Below are 21,171 nucleotides of genomic sequence, written 5' to 3'. Positions count from 1 at the left end.
ACTCTCAGCCACAAATCACTGCACATGAACAAAGACAGCTGGGAATCAAGTGCAGTGCGGAATCAAAAGCAAGATTGCGCCACCAAACATACATGGTAGTGGGTGTATCCTTCCAAGCGACAAGGCTAGTGAGGCCTACCGTGAGAGAAGTGGCTAAGACGACACTGGTGTAGGGCAACGCTTGAGAGCTGGAGATGTAATTACTCAGGGTTCTCTTCATTACGCACAAGTCTTTCGCCTTTTACTAAAGACTTCCGTGGAGAGGAACATCATTGAGTTGAAGCAATTTTTGTCAGGCTTAGCCTCTTGGCTAGGCCTCATGTATCTGTGAAAAAGAAAAATGTTCTAAAGCATGTTCTCCTCAACATGCTTTAGAACCTAGCTATGGGGAACCCGGGAGCGGAGTTGCCAAACAGCAGCTATTGCTAACTGCAATTCAGACTACAACACCACTTTAAGGGAGAACTTTCCCAAGAGGTGCCACTGGACGGCAAACCATGGACAGGCATCGCTTCTCGGCCTTTTGGCTAAGATCAAGTGTAGTATCTGTTCTTATCAGTTTAATATCTGATACGTCCTCTATAAGGGGACTCAATATTAAATGGATTTTTGCCAACAGGAGCTGAAATAGGGGCTTGCTCCGTTCGCTCCAAGCATCGACCCGGTATTGCATTACTTCTGGGAACGGTGCACCCTTCTACTGTCTTAAGAAAAACCAAAAACACCTGGGCAGCTCCGTGCGACATGGGGTCCAAAGGCCTCAGCGGAAATGGATAGCACAGCAGGTGAGGAAAAACCTGCCAAGGCCGACCGATTGTTTTGGTGGAACGCCTTTCTACTCTCAGCCACAAATCACTGCACATGGCTGGGAATCAAGTGCAGTGCGGAATCAAAAGCAAGATTGCGCCACCAAACATACATGGTAGTGGGTGTATCCTTCCAAGCGACAAGGCTAGTGAGGCCTACCGTGAGAGAAGTGGCTAAGACGACACTGGTGTAGGGCAACGCTTGAGAGCTGGAGATGTAATTACTCAGGGTTCTCTTCATTACGCACAAGTCTTTCGCCTTTTACTAAAGACTTCCGTGGAGAGGAACATCATTGAGTTGAAGCAATTTTTGTCAGGCTTAGCCTCTTGGCTAGGCCTCATGTATCTGTGAAAAAGAAAAATGTTCTAAAGCATGTTCTCCTCAACATGCTTTAGAACCTAGCTATGGGGAACCCGGGAGCGGAGTTGCCAAACAGCAGCTATTGCTAACTGCAATTCAGACTACAACACCACTTTAAGGGAGAACTTTCCCAAGAGGTGCCACTGGACGGCAAACCATGGACAGGCATCGCTTCTCGGCCTTTTGGCTAAGATCAAGTGTAGTATCTGTTCTTATCAGTTTAATATCTGATACGTCCTCTATAAGGGGACTCAATATTAAATGGATTTTTGCCAACAGGAGCTGAAATAGGGGCTTGCTCCGTTCGCTCCAAGCATCGACCCGGTATTGCATTACTTCTGGGAACGGTGCACCCTTCTACTGTCTTAAGAAAAACCAAAAACACCTGGGCAGCTCCGTGCGACATGGGGTCCAAAGGCCTCAGCGGAAATGGATAGCACAGCAGGTGAGGAAAAACCTGCCAAGGCCGACCGATTGTTTTGGTGGAACGCCTTTCTACTCTCAGCCACAAATCACTGCACATGGCTGGGAATCAAGTGCAGTGCGGAATCAAAAGCAAGATTGCGCCACCAAACATACATGGTAGTGGGTGTATCCTTCCAAGCGACAAGGCTAGTGAGGCCTACCGTGAGAGAAGTGGCTAAGACGACACTGGTGTAGGGCAACGCTTGAGAGCTGGAGATGTAATTACTCAGGGTTCTCTTCATTACGCACAAGTCTTTCGCCTTTTACTAAAGACTTCCGTGGAGAGGAACATCATTGAGTTGAAGCAATTTTTGTCAGGCTTAGCCTCTTGGCTAGGCCTCATGTATCTGTGAAAAAGAAAAATCTTCTAAAGCATGTTCTCCTCAACATGCTTTAGAACCTAGCTATGGGGAACCCGGGGGCGGAGTTGCCAAACAGCAGCTATTGCTAACTGCAATTCAGACTACAACACCACTTTAAGGGAGAACTTTCCCAAGAGGTGCCACTGGACGGCAAACCATGGACAGGCATCGCTTCTCGGCCTTTTGGCTAAGATCAAGTGTAGTATCTGTTCTTATCAGTTTAATATCTGATACGTCCTCTATAAGGGGACTCAATATTAAATGGATTTTTGCCAACAGGAGCTGAAATAGGGGCTTGCTCCGTTCGCTCCAAGCATCGACCCGGTATTGCATTACTTCTGGGAACGGTGCACCCTTCTACTGTCTTAAGAAAAACCAAAAACACCTGGGCAGCTCCGTGCGACATGGGGTCCAAGGGCCTCAGCGGAAATGGATAGCACAGCAGGTGAGGAAAAACCTGCCAAGGCCGACCGATTGTTTTGGTGGAACGCCCTTCTACTCTCAGCCACAAATCACTGCACATGAACAAAGACAGCTGGGAATCAAGTGCAGTGCGGAATCAAAAGCAAGATTGCGCCACCAAACATACATGGTAGTGGGTGTATCCTTCCAAGCGACAAGGCTAGTGAGGCCTACCGTGAGAGAAGTGGCTAAGACGACACTGGTGTAGGGCAACGCTTGAGAGCTGGAGATGTAATTACTCAGGGTTCTCTTCATTACGCACAAGTCTTTCGCCTTTTACTAAAGACTTCCGTGGAGAGGAACATCATTGAGTTGAAGCAATTTTTGTCAGGCTTAGCCTCTTGGCTAGGCCTCATGTATCTGTGAAAAAGAAAAATGTTCTAAAGCATGTTCTCCTCAACATGCTTTAGAACCTAGCTATGGGGAACCCGGGGGCGGAGTTGCCAAACAGCAGCTATTGCTAACTGCAATTCAGACTACAACACCACTTTAAGGGAGAACTTTCCCAAGAGGTGCCACTGGACGGCAAACCATGGACAGGCATCGCTTCTCGGCCTTTTGGCTAAGATCAAGTGTAGTATCTGTTCTTATCAGTTTAATATCTGATACGTCCTCTATAAGGGGACTCAATATTAAATGGATTTTTGCCAACAGGAGCTGAAATAGGGGCTTGCTCCGTTCGCTCCAAGCATCGACCCGGTATTGCATTACTTCTGGGAACGGTGCACCCTTCTACTGTCTTAAGAAAAACCAAAAACACCTGGCAGCTCCGTGCGACATGGGGTCCAAGGGCCTCAGCGGAAATGGATAGCACAGCAGGTGAGGAAAAACCTGCCAAGGCCGACCGATTGTTTTGGTGGAACGCCTTTCTACTCTCAGCCACAAATCACTGCACATGAACAAAGACAGCTGGGAATCAAGTGCAGTGCGGAATCAAAAGCAAGATTGCGCCACCAAACATACATGGTAGTGGGTGTATCCTTCCAAGCGACAAGGCTAGTGAGGCCTACCGTGAGAGAAGTGGCTAAGACGACACTGGTGTAGGGCAACGCTTGAGAGCTGGAGATGTAATTACTCAGGGTTCTCTTCATTACGCACAAGTCTTTCGCCTTTTACTAAAGACTTCCGTGGAGAGGAACATCATTGAGTTGAAGCAATTTTTGTCAGGCTTAGCCTCTTGGCTAGGCCTCATGTATCTGTGAAAAAGAAAAATGTTCTAAAGCATGTTCTCCTCAACATGCTTTAGAACCTAGCTATGGGGAACCCGGGAGCGGAGTTGCCAAACAGCAGCTATTGCTAACTGCAATTCAGACTACAACACCACTTTAAGGGAGAACTTTCCCAAGAGGTGCCACTGGACGGCAAACCATGGACAGGCATCGCTTCTCGGCCTTTTGGCTAAGATCAAGTGTAGTATCTGTTCTTATCAGTTTAATATCTGATACGTCCTCTATAAGGGGACTCAATATTAAATGGATTTTTGCCAACAGGAGCTGAAATAGGGGCTTGCTCCGTTCGCTCCAAGCATCGACCCGGTATTGCATTACTTCTGGGAACGGTGCACCCTTCTACTGTCTTAAGAAAAACCAAAAACACCTGGGCAGCTCCGTGCGACATGGGGTCCAAAGGCCTCAGCGGAAATGGATAGCACAGCAGGTGAGGAAAAACCTGCCAAGGCCGACCGATTGTTTTGGTGGAACGCCTTTCTACTCTCAGCCACAAATCACTGCACATGGCTGGGAATCAAGTGCAGTGCGGAATCAAAAGCAAGATTGCGCCACCAAACATACATGGTAGTGGGTGTATCCTTCCAAGCGACAAGGCTAGTGAGGCCTACCGTGAGAGAAGTGGCTAAGACGACACTGGTGTAGGGCAACGCTTGAGAGCTGGAGATGTAATTACTCAGGGTTCTCTTCATTACGCACAAGTCTTTCGCCTTTTACTAAAGACTTCCGTGGAGAGGAACATCATTGAGTTGAAGCAATTTTTGTCAGGCTTAGCCTCTTGGCTAGGCCTCATGTATCTGTGAAAAAGAAAAATGTTCTAAAGCATGTTCTCCTCAACATGCTTTAGAACCTAGCTATGGGGAACCCGGGAGCGGAGTTGCCAAACAGCAGCTATTGCTAACTGCAATTCAGACTACAACACCACTTTAAGGGAGAACTTTCCCAAGAGGTGCCACTGGACGGCAAACCATGGACAGGCATCGCTTCTCGGCCTTTTGGCTAAGATCAAGTGTAGTATCTGTTCTTATCAGTTTAATATCTGATACGTCCTCTATAAGGGGACTCAATATTAAATGGATTTTTGCCAACAGGAGCTGAAATAGGGGCTTGCTCCGTTCGCTCCAAGCATCGACCCGGTATTGCATTACTTCTGGGAACGGTGCACCCTTCTACTGTCTTAAGAAAAACCAAAAACACCTGGGCAGCTCCGTGCGACATGGGGTCCAAAGGCCTCAGCGGAAATGGATAGCACAGCAGGTGAGGAAAAACCTGCCAAGGCCGACCGATTGTTTTGGTGGAACGCCTTTCTACTCTCAGCCACAAATCACTGCACATGGCTGGGAATCAAGTGCAGTGCGGAATCAAAAGCAAGATTGCGCCACCAAACATACATGGTAGTGGGTGTATCCTTCCAAGCGACAAGGCTAGTGAGGCCTACCGTGAGAGAAGTGGCTAAGACGACACTGGTGTAGGGCAACGCTTGAGAGCTGGAGATGTAATTACTCAGGGTTCTCTTCATTACGCACAAGTCTTTCGCCTTTTACTAAAGACTTCCGTGGAGAGGAACATCATTGAGTTGAAGCAATTTTTGTCAGGCTTAGCCTCTTGGCTAGGCCTCATGTATCTGTGAAAAAGAAAAATCTTCTAAAGCATGTTCTCCTCAACATGCTTTAGAACCTAGCTATGGGGAACCCGGGGGCGGAGTTGCCAAACAGCAGCTATTGCTAACTGCAATTCAGACTACAACACCACTTTAAGGGAGAACTTTCCCAAGAGGTGCCACTGGACGGCAAACCATGGACAGGCATCGCTTCTCGGCCTTTTGGCTAAGATCAAGTGTAGTATCTGTTCTTATCAGTTTAATATCTGATACGTCCTCTATAAGGGGACTCAATATTAAATGGATTTTTGCCAACAGGAGCTGAAATAGGGGCTTGCTCCGTTCGCTCCAAGCATCGACCCGGTATTGCATTACTTCTGGGAACGGTGCACCCTTCTACTGTCTTAAGAAAAACCAAAAACACCTGGGCAGCTCCGTGCGACATGGGGTCCAAGGGCCTCAGCGGAAATGGATAGCACAGCAGGTGAGGAAAAACCTGCCAAGGCCGACCGATTGTTTTGGTGGAACGCCCTTCTACTCTCAGCCACAAATCACTGCACATGAACAAAGACAGCTGGGAATCAAGTGCAGTGCGGAATCAAAAGCAAGATTGCGCCACCAAACATACATGGTAGTGGGTGTATCCTTCCAAGCGACAAGGCTAGTGAGGCCTACCGTGAGAGAAGTGGCTAAGACGACACTGGTGTAGGGCAACGCTTGAGAGCTGGAGATGTAATTACTCAGGGTTCTCTTCATTACGCACAAGTCTTTCGCCTTTTACTAAAGACTTCCGTGGAGAGGAACATCATTGAGTTGAAGCAATTTTTGTCAGGCTTAGCCTCTTGGCTAGGCCTCATGTATCTGTGAAAAAGAAAAATGTTCTAAAGCATGTTCTCCTCAACATGCTTTAGAACCTAGCTATGGGGAACCCGGGGGCGGAGTTGCCAAACAGCAGCTATTGCTAACTGCAATTCAGACTACAACACCACTTTAAGGGAGAACTTTCCCAAGAGGTGCCACTGGACGGCAAACCATGGACAGGCATCGCTTCTCGGCCTTTTGGCTAAGATCAAGTGTAGTATCTGTTCTTATCAGTTTAATATCTGATACGTCCTCTATAAGGGGACTCAATATTAAATGGATTTTTGCCAACAGGAGCTGAAATAGGGGCTTGCTCCGTTCGCTCCAAGCATCGACCCGGTATTGCATTACTTCTGGGAACGGTGCACCCTTCTACTGTCTTAAGAAAAACCAAAAACACCTGGCAGCTCCGTGCGACATGGGGTCCAAGGGCCTCAGCGGAAATGGATAGCACAGCAGGTGAGGAAAAACCTGCCAAGGCCGACCGATTGTTTTGGTGGAACGCCTTTCTACTCTCAGCCACAAATCACTGCACATGAACAAAGACAGCTGGGAATCAAGTGCAGTGCGGAATCAAAAGCAAGATTGCGCCACCAAACATACATGGTAGTGGGTGTATCCTTCCAAGCGACAAGGCTAGTGAGGCCTACCGTGAGAGAAGTGGCTAAGACGACACTGGTGTAGGGCAACGCTTGAGAGCTGGAGATGTAATTACTCAGGGTTCTCTTCATTACGCACAAGTCTTTCGCCTTTTACTAAAGACTTCCGTGGAGAGGAACATCATTGAGTTGAAGCAATTTTTGTCAGGCTTAGCCTCTTGGCTAGGCCTCATGTATCTGTGAAAAAGAAAAATGTTCTAAAGCATGTTCTCCTCAACATGCTTTAGAACCTAGCTATGGGGAACCCGGGAGCGGAGTTGCCAAACAGCAGCTATTGCTAACTGCAATTCAGACTACAACACCACTTTAAGGGAGAACTTTCCCAAGAGGTGCCACTGGACGGCAAACCATGGACAGGCATCGCTTCTCGGCCTTTTGGCTAAGATCAAGTGTAGTATCTGTTCTTATCAGTTTAATATCTGATACGTCCTCTATAAGGGGACTCAATATTAAATGGATTTTTGCCAACAGGAGCTGAAATAGGGGCTTGCTCCGTTCGCTCCAAGCATCGACCCGGTATTGCATTACTTCTGGGAACGGTGCACCCTTCTACTGTCTTAAGAAAAACCAAAAACACCTGGGCAGCTCCGTGCGACATGGGGTCCAAAGGCCTCAGCGGAAATGGATAGCACAGCAGGTGAGGAAAAACCTGCCAAGGCCGACCGATTGTTTTGGTGGAACGCCTTTCTACTCTCAGCCACAAATCACTGCACATGGCTGGGAATCAAGTGCAGTGCGGAATCAAAAGCAAGATTGCGCCACCAAACATACATGGTAGTGGGTGTATCCTTCCAAGCGACAAGGCTAGTGAGGCCTACCGTGAGAGAAGTGGCTAAGACGACACTGGTGTAGGGCAACGCTTGAGAGCTGGAGATGTAATTACTCAGGGTTCTCTTCATTACGCACAAGTCTTTCGCCTTTTACTAAAGACTTCCGTGGAGAGGAACATCATTGAGTTGAAGCAATTTTTGTCAGGCTTAGCCTCTTGGCTAGGCCTCATGTATCTGTGAAAAAGAAAAATCTTCTAAAGCATGTTCTCCTCAACATGCTTTAGAACCTAGCTATGGGGAACCCGGGGGCGGAGTTGCCAAACAGCAGCTATTGCTAACTGCAATTCAGACTACAACACCACTTTAAGGGAGAACTTTCCCAAGAGGTGCCACTGGACGGCAAACCATGGACAGGCATCGCTTCTCGGCCTTTTGGCTAAGATCAAGTGTAGTATCTGTTCTTATCAGTTTAATATCTGATACGTCCTCTATAAGGGGACTCAATATTAAATGGATTTTTGCCAACAGGAGCTGAAATAGGGGCTTGCTCCGTTCGCTCCAAGCATCGACCCGGTATTGCATTACTTCTGGGAACGGTGCACCCTTCTACTGTCTTAAGAAAAACCAAAAACACCTGGGCAGCTCCGTGCGACATGGGGTCCAAGGGCCTCAGCGGAAATGGATAGCACAGCAGGTGAGGAAAAACCTGCCAAGGCCGACCGATTGTTTTGGTGGAACGCCCTTCTACTCTCAGCCACAAATCACTGCACATGAACAAAGACAGCTGGGAATCAAGTGCAGTGCGGAATCAAAAGCAAGATTGCGCCACCAAACATACATGGTAGTGGGTGTATCCTTCCAAGCGACAAGGCTAGTGAGGCCTACCGTGAGAGAAGTGGCTAAGACGACACTGGTGTAGGGCAACGCTTGAGAGCTGGAGATGTAATTACTCAGGGTTCTCTTCATTACGCACAAGTCTTTCGCCTTTTACTAAAGACTTCCGTGGAGAGGAACATCATTGAGTTGAAGCAATTTTTGTCAGGCTTAGCCTCTTGGCTAGGCCTCATGTATCTGTGAAAAAGAAAAATCTTCTAAAGCATGTTCTCCTCAACATGCTTTAGAACCTAGCTATGGGGAACCCGGGAGCGGAGTTGCCAAACAGCAGCTATTGCTAACTGCAATTCAGACTACAACACCACTTTAAGGGAGAACTTTCCCAAGAGGTGCCACTGGACGGCAAACCATGGACAGGCATCGCTTCTCGGCCTTTTGGCTAAGATCAAGTGTAGTATCTGTTCTTATCAGTTTAATATCTGATACGTCCTCTATAAGGGGACTCAATATTAAATGGATTTTTGCCAACAGGAGCTGAAATAGGGGCTTGCTCCGTTCGCTCCAAGCATCGACCCGGTATTGCACTACTTCTGGGAACGGTGCACCCTTCTACTGTCTTAAGAAAAACCAAAAACACCTGGGGCCTATCCGAAAAGTCCAATCTCCTTACCTATAAGCCTCCTTTCCTATGCCTTAACCCCTAAACGTCATCGGGGTTAAGGAGAGATGAAAGGTGCTTCCTATCGAACATAGGAAAGGACAGCGTTGTTTCAAATGAATTCGACTCCACCTTTCCTAACCGACGTCATTGCGCGACGGCGAGTATTGCTGACGTGAGTCACTAGCGTGAAACTTCCTTCTCCGAAAATGGACTACAACAAGCGCTCGTTTGATCCATGCGTTCTTTTCATATTGATTTTAATCAGGTTGTCGCCAACAGAGTGAGAATCACTCCCATATATCCCAATTCACATGTGGAATAAAAAGAGGCTACACTTGTGTTGATGTTGAAATGAACTGCCCCCAGTAACTTCATTAAATGTGAAGTTGGTATTTTATTTTCTTATGGTGTAAATTATGTGCTACGAAAATAACTATTATGATGTTGGTCTTTTATGAGTTCTTTATTATCTTTAGCCTGTGTGTGTGTGGGGGGGGGGGGGGGGGAGTATTTTGTTTTAGCCGAGTTAAATCTTCCTCTCTTCTCCTCTCCTCTCTTCTGTTTTACCTCTCGTTCGTATTCGTGTAGAGTCGGTAAACTCCGGCGGTGGCCTGTTGCTTTAAATCTTGCCGCCGTAAAGGATTATGGGATACCACTATCTACGTTCCTTTAGCAAAGGTTGGTCAGGAGTAACCTATGCTAAAGGAGGGTTAAAGGATGAATCGAGGCTCCTTTCCTATGCATTTTGGTTATTCGGATTCACCTATCTGCCGAGCACTTCCGGGTCATCTCGATAGGAAAGGAAATTTCCTATGCAAAAAAGAGTTTTCGGATAGGCCCCTGGGCAGCTCCGTGCGACATGGGGTCCAAAGGCCTCAGCGGAAATGGATAGCACAGCAGGTGAGGAAAAACCTGCCAAGGCCGACCGATTGTTTTGGTGGAACGCCTTTCTACTCTCAGCCACAAATCACTGCACATGGCTGGGAATCAAGTGCAGTGCGGAATCAAAAGCAAGATTGCGCCACCAAACATACATGGTAGTGGGTGTATCCTTCCAAGCGACAAGGCTAGTGAGGCCTACCGTGAGAGAAGTGGCTAAGACGACACTGGTGTAGGGCAACGCTTGAGAGCTGGAGATGTAATTACTCAGGGTTCTCTTCATTACGCACAAGTCTTTCGCCTTTTACTAAAGACTTCCGTGGAGAGGAACATCATTGAGTTGAAGCAATTTTTGTCAGGCTTAGCCTCTTGGCTAGGCCTCATGTATCTGTGAAAAAGAAAAATGTTCTAGGCCGTGTCTGAACTGCCATACTAGCGTCCTACATCCTACATACTCATGCATACTCTCTACTCAAAGATCGATTGTGTATGCGAGCTGCGTCTAAAACGTTCTCAGTTGAAGTATACTCAAGCAATGAAGAATTTCTTCTTCTTCTTATAAGATTCAGGCAGTTTAGACACTGTTAAGCTTATAACCGCCCTCTACAGGTTAGATATTGAACTAGATTTTTACAGTCCTGTGTTCTTCATCTGTGTTTTAGACCTCTTGTTTTATAATAATGATGTTTTGAGGCGGAGGATCCCTCCGACGCTCTCTGTCCGGCTCATCAGCACTCAGCTGTCTGTGAGTTGAGCTGGACGAGCCGCGGTGTGTGGGACAGCGATCTGTTCTGATCTCTCTCCACTATCAGACTCACAACACTCATTTCACTTAGTGACTCTAATGTTGTTAGGTATTTATCTTCATCTCTTATCTATTGTAAGAGTGTATGAATGACTGCACGTACAGTTGTCAGATCGCGGAACCCCAAACAATGTTGTTGCCTAGCAACTTGCTCGAAAATATTTCATTTTCCTGGGCGGGTAGAATTGACCCAGTGCATTGTGGGGCGGTTGAGTAGGAAAAGTATACGATCGATTCATACCCAAAATCTTCCCGGAAGTTAGTACTCATCCGGGAATTTCTCACATACCCAAACTCGCATACCCAACCGTCACATACTCAAATTGAAGTCAAAATGAGTATGAGTAGGACGTTAGTATGGCAGTTCAGACACGGCCCTAAAGCATGTTCTCCTCAACATGCTTTAGAACCTAGCTATGGGGAACCCGGGGGCGGAGTTGCCAAACAGCAGCTATTGCTAACTGCAATTCAGACTACAACACCACTTTAAGGGAGAACTTTCCCAAGAGGTGCCACTGGACGGCAAACCATGGACAGGCATCGCTTCTCGGCCTTTTGGCTAAGATCAAGTGTAGTATCTGTTCTTATCAGTTTAATATCTGATACGTCCTCTATAAGGGGACTCAATATTAAATGGATTTTTGCCAACAGGAGCTGAAATAGGGGCTTGCTCCGTTCGCTCCAAGCATCGACCCGGTATTGCATTACTTCTGGGAACGGTGCACCCTTCTACTGTCTTAAGAAAAACCAAAAACACCTGGGGCCTATCCGAAAAGTCCAATCTCCTTACCTATAAGCCTCCTTTCCTATGCCTTAACCCCTAAACGTCATCGGGGTTAAGGAGAGATGAAAGGTGCTTCCTATCGAACATAGGAAAGGACAGCGTTGTTTCAAATGAATTCGACTCCACCTTTCCTAACCGACGTCATTGCGCGACGGCGAGTATTGCTGACGTGAGTCACTAGCGTGAAACTTCCTTCTCCGAAAATGGACTACAACAAGCGCTCGTTTGATCCATGCGTTCTTTTCATATTGATTTTAATCAGGTTGTCGCCAACAGAGTGAGAATCACTCCCATATATCCCAATTCACATGTGGAATAAAAAGAGGCTACACTTGTGTTGATGTTGAAATGAACTGCCCCCAGTAACTTCATTAAATGTGAAGTTGGTATTTTATTTTCTTATGGTGTAAATTATGTGCTACGAAAATAACTATTATGATGTTGGTCTTTTATGAGTTCTTTATTATCTTTAGCCTGTGTGTGTGTGGGGGGGGGGGGGGGGGGGAGTATTTTGTTTTAGCCGAGTTAAATCTTCCTCTCTTCTCCTCTCCTCTCTTCTGTTTTACCTCTCGTTCGTATTCGTGTAGAGTCGGTAAACTCCGGCGGTGGCCTGTTGCTTTAAATCTTGCCGCCGTAAAGGATTATGGGATACCACTATCTACGTTCCTTTAGCAAAGGTTGGTCAGGAGTAACCTATGCTAAAGGAGGGTTAAAGGATGAATCGAGGCTCCTTTCCTATGCATTTTGGTTATTCGGATTCACCTATCTGCCGAGCACTTCCGGGTCATCTCGATAGGAAAGGAAATTTCCTATGCAAAAAAGAGTTTTCGGATAGGCCCCTGGGCAGCTCCGTGCGACATGGGGTCCAAAGGCCTCAGCGGAAATGGATAGCACAGCAGGTGAGGAAAAACCTGCCAAGGCCGACCGATTGTTTTGGTGGAACGCCTTTCTACTCTCAGCCACAAATCACTGCACATGGCTGGGAATCAAGTGCAGTGCGGAATCAAAAGCAAGATTGCGCCACCAAACATACATGGTAGTGGGTGTATCCTTCCAAGCGACAAGGCTAGTGAGGCCTACCGTGAGAGAAGTGGCTAAGACGACACTGGTGTAGGGCAACGCTTGAGAGCTGGAGATGTAATTACTCAGGGTTCTCTTCATTACGCACAAGTCTTTCGCCTTTTACTAAAGACTTCCGTGGAGAGGAACATCATTGAGTTGAAGCAATTTTTGTCAGGCTTAGCCTCTTGGCTAGGCCTCATGTATCTGTGAAAAAGAAAAATGTTCTAGGCCGTGTCTGAACTGCCATACTAGCGTCCTACATCCTACATACTCATGCATACTCTCTACTCAAAGATCGATTGTGTATGCGAGCTGCGTCTAAAACGTTCTCAGTTGAAGTATACTCAAGCAATGAAGAATTTCTTCTTCTTCTTATAAGATTCAGGCAGTTTAGACACTGTTAAGCTTATAACCGCCCTCTACAGGTTAGATATTGAACTAGATTTTTACAGTCCTGTGTTCTTCATCTGTGTTTTAGACCTCTTGTTTTATAATAATGATGTTTTGAGGCGGAGGATCCCTCCGACGCTCTCTGTCCGGCTCATCAGCACTCAGCTGTCTGTGAGTTGAGCTGGACGAGCCGCGGTGTGTGGGACAGCGATCTGTTCTGATCTCTCTCCACTATCAGACTCACAACACTCATTTCACTTAGTGACTCTAATGTTGTTAGGTATTTATCTTCATCTCTTATCTATTGTAAGAGTGTATGAATGACTGCACGTACAGTTGTCAGATCGCGGAACCCCAAACAATGTTGTTGCCTAGCAACTTGCTCGAAAATATTTCATTTTCCTGGGCGGGTAGAATTGACCCAGTGCATTGTGGGGCGGTTGAGTAGGAAAAGTATACGATCGATTCATACCCAAAATCTTCCCGGAAGTTAGTACTCATCCGGGAATTTCTCACATACCCAAACTCGCATACCCAACCGTCACATACTCAAATTGAAGTCAAAATGAGTATGAGTAGGACGTTAGTATGGCAGTTCAGACACGGCCCTAAAGCATGTTCTCCTCAACATGCTTTAGAACCTAGCTATGGGGAACCCGGGGGCGGAGTTGCCAAACAGCAGCTATTGCTAACTGCAATTCAGACTACAACACCACTTTAAGGGAGAACTTTCCCAAGAGGTGCCACTGGACGGCAAACCATGGACAGGCATCGCTTCTCGGCCTTTTGGCTAAGATCAAGTGTAGTATCTGTTCTTATCAGTTTAATATCTGATACGTCCTCTATAAGGGGACTCAATATTAAATGGATTTTTGCCAACAGGAGCTGAAATAGGGGCTTGCTCCGTTCGCTCCAAGCATCGACCCGGTATTGCATTACTTCTGGGAACGGTGCACCCTTCTACTGTCTTAAGAAAAACCAAAAACACCTGGGCAGCTCCGTGCGACATGGGGTCCAAAGGCCTCAGCGGAAATGGATAGCACAGCAGGTGAGGAAAAACCTGCCAAGGCCGACCGATTGTTTTGGTGGAACGCCTTTCTACTCTCAGCCACAAATCACTGCACATGAACAAAGACAGCTGGGAATCAAGTGCAGTGCGGAATCAAAAGCAAGATTGCGCCACCAAACATACATGGTAGTGGGTGTATCCTTCCAAGCGACAAGGCTAGTGAGGCCTACCGTGAGAGAAGTGGCTAAGACGACACTGGTGTAGGGCAACGCTTGAGAGCTGGAGATGTAATTACTCAGGGTTCTCTTCATTACGCACAAGTCTTTCGCCTTTTACTAAAGACTTCCGTGGAGAGGAACATCATTGAGTTGAAGCAATTTTTGTCAGGCTTAGCCTCTTGGCTAGGCCTCATGTATCTGTGAAAAAGAAAAATGTTCTAAAGCATGTTCTCCTCAACATGCTTTAGAACCTAGCTATGGGGAACCCGGGAGCGGAGTTGCCAAACAGCAGCTATTGCTAACTGCAATTCAGACTACAACACCACTTTAAGGGAGAACTTTCCCAAGAGGTGCCACTGGACGGCAAACCATGGACAGGCATCGCTTCTCGGCCTTTTGGCTAAGATCAAGTGTAGTATCTGTTCTTATCAGTTTAATATCTGATACGTCCTCTATAAGGGGACTCAATATTAAATGGATTTTTGCCAACAGGAGCTGAAATAGGGGCTTGCTCCGTTCGCTCCAAGCATCGACCCGGTATTGCATTACTTCTGGGAACGGTGCACCCTTCTACTGTCTTAAGAAAAACCAAAAACACCTGGGCAGCTCCGTGCGACATGGGGTCCAAAGGCCTCAGCGGAAATGGATAGCACAGCAGGTGAGGAAAAACCTGCCAAGGCCGACCGATTGTTTTGGTGGAACGCCTTTCTACTCTCAGCCACAAATCACTGCACATGGCTGGGAATCAAGTGCAGTGCGGAATCAAAAGCAAGATTGCGCCACCAAACATACATGGTAGTGGGTGTATCCTTCCAAGCGACAAGGCTAGTGAGGCCTACCGTGAGAGAAGTGGCTAAGACGACACTGGTGTAGGGCAACGCTTGAGAGCTGGAGATGTAATTACTCAGGGTTCTCTTCATTACGCACAAGTCTTTCGCCTTTTACTAAAGACTTCCGTGGAGAGGAACATCATTGAGTTGAAGCAATTTTTGTCAGGCTTAGCCTCTTGGCTAGGCCTCATGTATCTGTGAAAAAGAAAAATGTTCTAAAGCATGTTCTCCTCAACATGCTTTAGAACCTAGCTATGGGGAACCCGGGGGCGGAGTTGCCAAACAGCAGCTATTGCTAACTGCAATTCAGACTACAACACCACTTTAAGGGAGAACTTTCCCAAGAGGTGCCACTGGACGGCAAACCATGGACAGGCATCGCTTCTCGGCCTTTTGGCTAAGATCAAGTGTAGTATCTGTTCTTATCAGTTTAATATCTGATACGTCCTCTATAAGGGGACTCAATATTAAATGGATTTTTGCCAACAGGAGCTGAAATAGGGGCTTGCTCCGTTCGCTCCAAGCATCGACCCGGTATTGCATTACTTCTGGGAACGGTGCACCCTTCTACTGTCTTAAGAAAAACCAAAAACACCTGGGCAGCTCCGTGCGACATGGGGTCCAAAGGCCTCAGCGGAAATGGATAGCACAGCAGGTGAGGAAAAACCTGCCAAGGCCGACCGATTGTTTTGGTGGAACGCCTTTCTACTCTCAGCCACAAATCACTGCACATGAACAAAGACAGCTGGGAATCAAGTGCAGTGCGGAATCAAAAGCAAGATTGCGCCACCAAACATACATGGTAGTGGGTGTATCCTTCCAAGCGACAAGGCTAGTGAGGCCTACCGTGAGAGAAGTGGCTAAGACGACACTGGTGTAGGGCAACGCTTGAGAGCTGGAGATGTAATTACTCAGGGTTCTCTTCATTACGCACAAGTCTTTCGCCTTTTACTAAAGACTTCCGTGGAGAGGAACATCATTGAGTTGAAGCAATTTTTGTCAGGCTTAGCCTCTTGGCTAGGCCTCATGTATCTGTGAAAAAGAAAAATGTTCTAAAGCATGTTCTCCTCAACATGCTTTAGAACCTAGCTATGGGGAACCCGGGAGCGGAGTTGCCAAACAGCAGCTATTGCTAACTGCAATTCAGACTACAACACCACTTTAAGGGAGAACTTTCCCAAGAGGTGCCACTGGACGGCAAACCATGGACAGGCATCGCTTCTCGGCCTTTTGGCTAAGATCAAGTGTAGTATCTGTTCTTATCAGTTTAATATCTGATACGTCCTCTATAAGGGGACTCAATATTAAATGGATTTTTGCCAACAGGAGCTGAAATAGGGGCTTGCTCCGTTCGCTCCAAGCATCGACCCGGTATTGCACTACTTCTGGGAACGGTGCACCCTTCTACTGTCTTAAGAAAAACCAAAAACACCTGGGCAGCTCCGTGCGACATGGGGTCCAAAGGCCTCAGCGGAAATGGATAGCACAGCAGGTGAGGAAAAACCTGCCAAGGCCGACCGATTGTTTTGGTGGAACGCCTTTCTACTCTCAGCCACAAATCACTGCACATGGCTGGGAATCAAGTGCAGTGCGGAATCAAAAGCAAGATTGCGCCACCAAACATACATGGTAGTGGGTGTATCCTTCCAAGCGACAAGGCTAGTGAGGCCTACCGTGAGAGAAGTGGCTAAGACGACACTGGTGTAGGGCAACGCTTGAGAGCTGGAGATGTAATTACTCAGGGTTCTCTTCATTACGCACAAGTCTTTCGCCTTTTACTAAAGACTTCCGTGGAGAGGAACATCATTGAGTTGAAGCAATTTTTGTCAGGCTTAGCCTCTTGGCTAGGCCTCATGTATCTGTGAAAAAGAAAAATGTTCTAAAGCATGTTCTCCTCAACATGCTTTAGAACCTAGCTATGGGGAACCCGGGGGCGGAGTTGCCAAACAGCAGCTATTGCTAACTGCAATTCAGACTACAACACCACTTTAAGGGAGAACTTTCCCAAGAGGTGCCACTGGACGGCAAACCATGGACAGGCATCGCTTCTCGGCCTTTTGGCTAAGATCAAGTGTAGTATCTGTTCTTATCAGTTTAATATCTGATACGTCCTCTATAAGGGGACTCAATATTAAATGGATTTTTGCCAACAGGAGCTGAAATAGGGGCTTGCTCCGTTCGCTCCAAGCATCGACCCGGTATTGCATTACTTCTGGGAACGGTGCACCCTTCTACTGTCTTAAGAAAAACCAAAAACACCTGGGCAGCTCCGTGCGACATGGGGTCCAAAGGCCTCAGCGGAAATGGATAGCACAGCAGGTGAGGAAAAACCTGCCAAGGCCGACCGATTGTTTTGGTGGAACGCCTTTCTACTCTCAGCCACAAATCACTGCACATGAACAAAGACAGCTGGGAATCAAGTGCAGTGCGGAATCAAAAGCAAGATTGCGCCACCAAACATACATGGTAGTGGGTGTATCCTTCCAAGCGACAAGGCTAGTGAGGCCTACCGTGAGAGAAGTGGCTAAGACGACACTGGTGTAGGGCAACGCTTGAGAGCTGGAGATGTAATTACTCAGGGTTCTCTTCATTACGCACAAGTCTTTCGCCTTTTACTAAAGACTTCCGTGGAGAGGAACATCATTGAGTTGAAACAATTTTTGTCAGGCTTAGCCTCTTGGCTAGGCCTCATGTATCTGTGAAAAAGAAAAATGTTCTAAAGCATGTTCTCCTCAACATGCTTTAGAACCTAGCTATGGGGAACCCGGGAGCGGAGTTGCCAAACAGCAGCTATTGCTAACTGCAATTCAGACTACAACACCACTTTAAGGGAGAACTTTCCCAAGAGGTGCCACTGGACGGCAAACCATGGACAGGCATCGCTTCTCGGCCTTTTGGCTAAGATCAAGTGTAGTATCTGTTCTTATCAGTTTAATATCTGATACGTCCTCTATAAGGGGACTCAATATTAAATGGATTTTTGCCAACAGGAGCTGAAATAGGGGCTTGCTCCGTTCGCTCCAAGCATCGACCCGGTATTGCATTACTTCTGGGAACGGTGCACCCTTCTACTGTCTTAAGAAAAACCAAAAACACCTGGGCAGCTCCGTGCGACATGGGGTCCAAAGGCCTCAGCGGAAATGGATAGCACAGCAGGTGAGGAAAAACCTGCCAAGGCCGACCGATTGTTTTGGTGGAACGCCTTTCTACTCTCAGCCACAAATCACTGCACATGGCTGGGAATCAAGTGCAGTGCGGAATCAAAAGCAAGATTGCGCCACCAAACATACATGGTAGTGGGTGTATCCTTCCAAGCGACAAGGCTAGTGAGGCCTACCGTGAGAGAAGTGGCTAAGACGACACTGGTGTAGGGCAACGCTTGAGAGCTGGAGATGTAATTACTCAGGGTTCTCTTCATTACGCACAAGTCTTTCGCCTTTTACTAAAGACTTCCGTGGAGAGGAACATCATTGAGTTGAAGCAATTTTTGTCAGGCTTAGCCTCTTGGCTAGGCCTCATGTATCTGTGAAAAAGAAAAATCTTCTAAAGCATGTTCTCCTCAACATGCTTTAGAACCTAGCTATGGGGAACCCGGGGGCGGAGTTGCCAAACAGCAGCTATTGCTAACTGCAATTCAGACTACAACACCACTTTAAGGGAGAACTTTCCCAAGAGGTGCCACTGGACGGCAAACCATGGACAGGCATCGCTTCTCGGCCTTTTGGCTAAGATCAAGTGTAGTATCTGTTCTTATCAGTTTAATATCTGATACGTCCTCTATAAGGGGACTCAATATTAAATGGATTTTTGCCAACAGGAGCTGAAATAGGGGCTTGCTCCGTTCGCTCCAAGCATCGACCCGGTATTGCATTACTTCTGGGAACGGTGCACCCTTCTACTGTCTTAAGAAAAACCAAAAACACCTGGGCAGCTCCGTGCGACATGGGGTCCAAGGGCCTCAGCGGAAATGGATAGCACAGCAGGTGAGGAAAAACCTGCCAAGGCCGACCGATTGTTTTGGTGGAACGCCCTTCTACTCTCAGCCACAAATCACTGCACATGAACAAAGACAGCTGGGAATCAAGTGCAGTGCGGAATCAAAAGCAAGATTGCGCCACCAAACATACATGGTAGTGGGTGTATCCTTCCAAGCGACAAGGCTAGTGAGGCCTACCGTGAGAGAAGTGGCTAAGACGACACTGGTGTAGGGCAACGCTTGAGAGCTGGAGATGTAATTACTCAGGGTTCTCTTCATTACGCACAAGTCTTTCGCCTTTTACTAAAGACTTCCGTGGAGAGGAACATCATTGAGTTGAAGCAATTTTTGTCAGGCTTAGCCTCTTGGCTAGGCCTCATGTATCTGTGAAAAAGAAAAATCTTCTAAAGCATGTTCTCCTCAACATGCTTTAGAACCTAGCTATGGGGAACCCGGGGGCGGAGTTGCCAAACAGCAGCTATTGCTAACTGCAATTCAGACTACAACACCACTTTAAGGGAGAACTTTCCCAAGAGGTGCCACTGGACGGCAAACCATGGACAGGCATCGCTTCTCGGCCTTTTGGCTAAGATCAAGTGTAGTATCTGTTCTTATCAGTTTAATATCTGATACGTCCTCTATAAGGGGACTCAATATTAAATGGATTTTTGCCAACAGGAGCTGAAATAGGGGCTTGCTCCGTTCGCTCCAAGCATCGACCCGGTATTGCATTACTTCTGGGAACGGTGCACCCTTCTACTGTCTTAAGAAAAACCAAAAACACCTGGGCAGCTCCGTGCGACATGGGGTCCAAGGGCCTCAGCGGAAATGGATAGCACAGCAGGTGAGGAAAAACCTGCCAAGGCCGACCGATTGTTTTGGTGGAACGCCCTTCTACTCTCAGCCACAAATCACTGCACATGAACAAAGACAGGTGGGAATCAAGTGCAGTGCGGAATCAAAAGCAAGATTGCGCCACCAAACATACATGGTAGTGGGTGTATCCTTCCAAGCGACAAGGCTAGTGAGGCCTACCGTGAGAGAAGTGGCTAAGACGACACTGGTGTAGGGCAACGCTTGAGAGCTGGAGATGTAATTACTCAGGGTTCTCTTCATTACGCACAAGTCTTTCGCCTTTTACTAAAGACTTCCGTGGAGAGGAACATCATTGAGTTGAAGCAATTTTTGTCAGGCTTAGCCTCTTGGCTAGGCCTCATGTATCTGTGAAAAAGAAAAATGTTCTAAAGCATGTTCTCCTCAACATGCTTTAGAACCTAGCTATGGGGAACCCGGGAGCGGAGTTGCCAAACAGCAGCTATTGCTAACTGCAATTCAGACTACAACACCACTTTAAGGGAGAACTTTCCCAAGAGGTGCCACTGGACGGCAAACCATGGACAGGCATCGCTTCTCGGCCTTTTGGCTAAGATCAAGTGTAGTATCTGTTCTTATCAGTTTAATATCTGATACGTCCTCTATAAGGGGACTCAATATTAAATGGATTTTTGCCAACAGGAGCTGAAATAGGGGCTTGCTCCGTTCGCTCCAAGCATCGACCCGGTATTGCATTACTTCTGGGAACGGTGCACCCTTCTACTGTCTTAAGAAAAACCAAAAACACCTGGGCAGCTCCGTGCGACATGGGGTCCAAAGGCCTCAGCGGAAATGGATAGCACAGCAGGTGAGGAAAAACCTGCCAAGGCCGACCGATTGTTTTGGTGGAACGCCTTTCTACTCTCAGCCACAAATCACTGCACATGGCTGGGAATCAAGTGCAGTGCGGAATCAAAAGCAAGATTGCGCCACCAAACATACATGGTAGTGGGTGTATCCTTCCAAGCGACAAGGCTAGTGAGGCCTACCGTGAGAGAAGTGGCTAAGACGACACTGGTGTAGGGCAACGCTTGAGAGCTGGAGATGTAATTACTCAGGGTTCTCTTCATTACGCACAAGTCTTTCGCCTTTTACTAAAGACTTCCGTGGAGAGGAACATCATTGAGTTGAAGCAATTTTTGTCAGGCTTAGCCTCTTGGCTAGGCCTCATGTATCTGTGAAAAAGAAAAATGTTCTAAAGCATGTTCTCCTCAACATGCTTTAGAACCTAGCTATGGGGAACCCGGGAGCGGAGTTGCCAAACAGCAGCTATTGCTA

Source organism: Ammodytes marinus (genome assembly GCF_949987685.1).
Source record: "Ammodytes marinus genome assembly, chromosome: 5".
Taxonomy (NCBI): domain Eukaryota; kingdom Metazoa; phylum Chordata; class Actinopteri; order Uranoscopiformes; family Ammodytidae; genus Ammodytes; species Ammodytes marinus.
This window is presented reverse-complemented; position numbering follows the sequence as displayed.